Below are 6,000 nucleotides of genomic sequence, written 5' to 3' on the forward strand. Positions count from 1 at the left end.
AAGTTGACCTTATCAATACTTTACAGGTCCCAAAAACCGTAAGAGATATTAGGTCATTCTTAGGGCATGCAGGTTTTTATCGTTGATTCATTAAGAATTTTAGCTTGATTTCTAGATCTCTTTGCAATTTTCTTGCAAAAGATGTTAAGTTTGTCTTTGATGATGCTTGTGTAGAGGCTTTTGAGAAGCTTAAGACTTTACTCACTACCGCCCATAGTCCAGGCACCCAACTGGAACTTACCCTTTGAGATCATGTGTGATGCTTCAGATTATGCTATTGGTGTTGTGCTAGGTCAGCGAGAAACAAATTACTTCATGTGATTTACTATGCTAGCAAATCTTTGAATGATGCCCAGTTCAACTATACCACTACTGAGAAGGAACCGTTAGCCATTGTGTTTGCCTTAGACAAGTTTAGACCCTATCTCTTAGGTTCTAAAATCGTAATATATAATGATCATGCTGCTTTGAAATATCTTTTGTCTAAGAAGGATACGAAACCTAGATTGATTAGGTGGATCCTTTTGTTGCAAGAGTTCTCTCCAGACATTGGAGACAAAAAGGGTGCCGAAAATGTAGTAGCAGACCACTTGTCTAGGATAGTTGTTGATTCCCCTGATGATTCCCTTCCTATAAGGGATAGTTTTCCTAATGAACAACTTTTCTTTGTTACCCAATTACCTTGGTATGCGAATATCGTGAACTATCTTGTTACTGGTCGTATGCCTCAATATTGGGGTAAACAAGATCGTTCTAGGTTTTTAGTCGAGGTTAAGCACTTCTTTTGGGATGATCCTTATTTGTTTAAGTATTGTCCTGACCAGATTATTAGGAGATGTATACCTGAGAGTGACCAGTCCAGTATTATTTCCTTTTGTCATGATCATGCTTGTGGGGGTCTCTTTAGTGCTAAGAAAACTGCTGCTAAGATATTGCAGTGTGGATTCTATTGGCCTTCGTTGTTTAAAGACTCCCATAGTTACTGTGTTACTTGTGAACGTTTCCAGAAATTAGGAACCATTTCCCCTAGGAATATGATACCCGTGAACCCGATTTTAATTGTTGAGGTCTTTGATGTGTGGGGTATTGACTTTATGGGTCTGTTTCCTAATTCTTTTGGTAACCTTTACATCCTTGTCGCCGTAGACTATGTCTCTAAGTGGATTGAGGCGGTTGCGTGTAAAACCAATGACCATAGGGCTGTGATTGAGTTTTTAAAAAATAATATACTTGCACGTTTTGGTACACCGCGAGCTATAATTAGTGATGGAGGGTCGCACTTTTGTAATGGTTGGCGAGGAGTTGTGTTTTTACCAGAATGCCAGTCAATATCTTGCATGAGAATTTTAGCTTCATCAATGTTATCTTTCCTTTTTAAGCGAATACCCCAGCGAGTATTCTCTTTCTTCATGGAGATAAGTTCATAGTTCTCAAAGAAACTCGCTACTGTGTATTTCTCAACAATTATCTCTAGGTATGCGAATCTAGGATCCCTAAGTTCTTTGGAATACAAAGATCCTTTACCAGCACCACGGTTAGCGAACTCTAGCATCAGACGGATGCAGTCCCCACTCAGTTGGAAGATAGCTCGCGAAAATCCCGAGTGAGCGAGAATTTCATAGAACAGAGGAATATCTGGGTCATATAGAGGAATAGGGAGACCTGCGAGAATCTGGCCTAGCGAAATTATGATTGATTGATCATCACAGTACTGATCAGAGAAAAGTTTGACAGAAAGAATTGATTTGGCATTTTCACCAGGAATGGTAGAGAGTGTGAAACCTTTATCAGCAAGATCTTTTTGGACATCTTTTAAATTCTTCTCATGTCTATGACCACTTGGAGCCATATTTGAATATAGAGTATGAGAATGAATAAAAAGTAAGAGGATTGAAGGGGGAAAAATTACAGCAGCAGAACTTGCAGAAGAATAACAGAGTTGCAGAGATGAGAGAACAAAAATAGAAGAGAAAGTAAAAAGAAAGTGGAAAGAAGAGTATATAAATGAGATTTTTTTTTACTCGAAGAAATAAACACCACTAAAACGAAAAGACGTGAGCGGTTGAAAAGAAGCGGTTACATAAGATGTGTCAAGAAACAAATGGAAGAAAGAATACGTGTGATAAATGCAGAATATGAAGAGATGAACAGCTGCGGTATTTCTCACATCATTCTCTACTGTGAAGAGAAGATATGAGAAGAGGCAAGATGTAGGATCAGAATCTCGCAACGATAATTTTTCAGGGAAATTATCAACAACACAACACAACAGCGTCGAAGTACAATTTCAGAAATGATACGATAAACGACGTCTGCTAGGATTACGAGAAAGATGTGATAGTCCTGCGAAAATTAGAGATCTTGAGAATTTAAAATTTGTAAGGTTGCGAGAATGTCGCAAACCATACCCGAAAATAAAGGACAGATTAGCTGTCATCCACTATGTATTTCCCTATAAATAGTCGTTCAAGTTGTAAAGAAGGGAGAGAGATCTTTTTGAGTAAGAAACAAGTAAATAGGAGAGAAAAAGTCTAGAGCAGAGGTCATTCTTGATTCCTTTATCGTTTCTTGTAATAATATTCAAAGATTGATCAATGAAATTAAGAGTGTAAATCTAAAAATGAGTTGAATAATAATGTAATCATATGAGGGGTGTAGTGTAGGATTTCCTGCAACTACAGTGATTATAACAGAATTCACAAATTACCAACTTACATAATGAACACTATTTCCCTAAATGGTGGAGAGTTTGACACAGAGGAAAATATTGTTGCTCCTTATGATCTAAATCTTTATCATAATTTGGATTTTGGTGTTAACATTAAAATATGCACCCTACAAGACCACGACAGTCTCATCTATTTTTCTCCACTAGATATTTTGGACTTTGCAGGAAACACCATTGGTACCAGAGGACATCTAGGACACTTTGGAGAATGGGGAAAAACAGGAGGAGCAGATTTAGCCTTCGGCTGGGCCAAATAAATGAAGCATATCAATGTAGAAATACAAGCTGAGTCCATGGATATTCTGGTCAGATTCAAACACCTATACCATCAGGCAGTCAAAAGAATATTTCATCTCAGTTACCATGAATCTTTGAGAAGTGAAGAAGAATACACTATCAATAAGATTAGTCCAAATTCTTTTGTTTTAACTAGTCTTAAAATTATCCACAAACTCCAAAATCTGGAAACTCTTAATATTGTTATGGCATGTAAAAAAAATATTAACAGGCTCAGTGGCAGCCTTGCTAACGCGTTGCTTGTTTTTTCGGATTCGGTCTAAGCTTTTTCTATAAAAAAAAGGTGGTGGAACTAGACATTCGTGATGGGGTGGGCTTGGGAATTTTCTTAGATCGTGCTTAAGCTTAAAATTCGTAACATTTATTATAGCCCAACTAAAAACAGGCTATGTGAATATGGTTGTTGAGATTCTTTTGGAAGATGACCACCATAAGAATATAAGACAGATACAATATAAGACGAAATTCACATTTGGCATATGCATCCAATCTAACATTTAACGGATTTTCATCCAATGGATATACAGATGGATGGATCGACGATTAAAATTTTAATATAAAAACAAAATAACAACAATGACTTGACTAATGATTGATCAAGAATAAAATAAAAAAGTAATGACTTGAGTTTCCCGCCACTTTTTGAGGAAATCGCCCTCGAATTTCTGTAAGTATATTTGAAAGCGTCGATGCCAACGGATATGTACTTCGGCTGTTTTTCGAACTTCAATTGTCCAAGCCATAAAAATACAAAAATTCTAACACTTAACATAAGAATTGATGTTTATGGAAGTTTGATGTTGGCATAACAAAATCGATGGGAGTACTAATGGAAACACCAACCAAATCAAATAAGATGGTGGATTTATAACATTATTATCGTGTTTCTCTTGAGTATGCATATAATTAAGAATAAAACTAAATGTGACTGGAAAGTCAAATACAGGTGATGGTGGGTGCTTGATTTCAATAACACTAGAAGTCTCTTCATTTTCACTCTTTTCTTCTTCATCAAAGATGAATTCGTGTGAATGGATATCGGTGTAAGATCTTTAGAACATGGATCATTATAAATAAATCTTTTCCTATATTTCTCTATAAAACGATCCAATGTCTCATCTAAGTCTTTTTCGTAAATATGACAAAAAAAAAAATCAACCCTATAATCTAATGATATTTGTTGGGTAGGAAGATTTTGGGCTGGTGCTTATGGATCGGAAGAATTACGTGAACAAGGCAATGTCTTGCCATGAAGAAACTCAAAACTATGCATACCTTCATTACAAAAGGTACCTAAACTCGAAAGCTATAGATGATTCACTTATATATCTTTCCCAATAAGTAATACTTCGATATTTACCTTTATGGAAATTGGATTTAAGAATACCGCCATTAAAATCCCGTTCTCCACAATTATTTTTCTTCAAGTAATTTTCCGCTGCAATAGACACACAGTTTCGTGGACACGCCAGATCAAGAATAAAACTATCGACCATTCATCTACTCTAACATTAATACAAAATTTTGTCCATGATGAAGAACTTGAAAGTTAAAGCACTCAATAGAAGCTTAAATCGTGGATAGAAGCAAATCCCATACACTCATTAGTGAAGGATTTCTACCACGCTCTGATACCACATAACGTACCAGAAGCGTATAACTTGGATCAAAGATCCAAAAAAATAAATAAAAACTAGCATGAGATCAAAATATTCAAAAAATCATTAACAAAATAAATATAATAACAACGAAGATGACTTTGATATTTATCAAATAATTTGGTTGTGGAATTCTTTTTCTCTACAATTCTAGGACCCTCCTTATATAAGATTCAACGATTCTAATAATAACTAAGGATAGAAAAGGAAATTAAGCTAAACTAAGAGATAAACTAAAAATGAAATTAGAAATTAAGAGATAAACTATAGCTAGCTAGTAAAAGAAAATCCTAATAAAAATCATATGAAAGCGCTAAAATCTAGATCTACAACGATGGAATCATATGAAATCATTAGTCCCTTACTTTATCTGCATCAACCAAAAACATAATTAATGACCTTGATGTTGTAATTGGAGTAGAGAAGAAATCACACGAAATCATCAAAACCCCTACATCATTCTACGAGAAAAAGTCATCATAATTCCCCACATCTTATGGCCAAGAGAAAAAGGTACAAAAACATATTAGAAAAACGTGTCTTCATGGACTCATCATTGTGTTTTACTTTTTATAACATGCAATGTTAGTTCGATTATATATGATCCGACGGTATAAATACAATATACTTGTTAGAGCATCGCTTGGTCGATTTCGCAAGTTTTTTTATCTCAAAATTGTTGTCAATGTTAGATGCAAAAAGCTATATCTTGATTTCTAGTCAACTTTCTCGGATTAGGATTAGAGCATGATATTAAGTATTAGATATCATCGTATATCCTCGAAGATTGAAAGACAAATGAAGAAATTTGGGAGAACTTCAACAACAAAGCTATATGATGACTGGAGTGTACGATTTACTCAATGCTCCTACCATTTTATCTTATGACAATGTCGTGTGATTTTATTATGGTTTAAACATTACAAATATGATATTTCGACTTTCAAGCTTGACTTGATCAATCTCAAAATATGATTCAAAGAATAAGGTTTTTCATGGATCATTAGCAATCTTAGTCAAGAACAATTTATTGTTTACAAAATATTTTGTCTAAATTGATGTTTTACACCTCGCCCAAAGTTGGCGCATGACATGTGAGTATAGTCGGCGCGCGATTTGTAATTTTCTAAGAAATTGCATTTTCCATGTGGGGGAGAGTGGTATGACAAACCTTAGGCCGTTAGATTTGTCGTTATAAAATAGGTGGATGATACATTATTATTAATTCATATGGAGTTGTAAAGATTGTTAATCGATATATTGTCTGCTGCATAATATGGAAACCGAATTTTTAAACCAAATATATTCAACTAATGA

Source organism: Papaver somniferum, chromosome 11 (assembly GCF_003573695.1).
Source record: "Papaver somniferum cultivar HN1 chromosome 11, ASM357369v1, whole genome shotgun sequence".
In the NCBI taxonomy this organism is placed as follows: domain Eukaryota; kingdom Viridiplantae; phylum Streptophyta; class Magnoliopsida; order Ranunculales; family Papaveraceae; genus Papaver; species Papaver somniferum.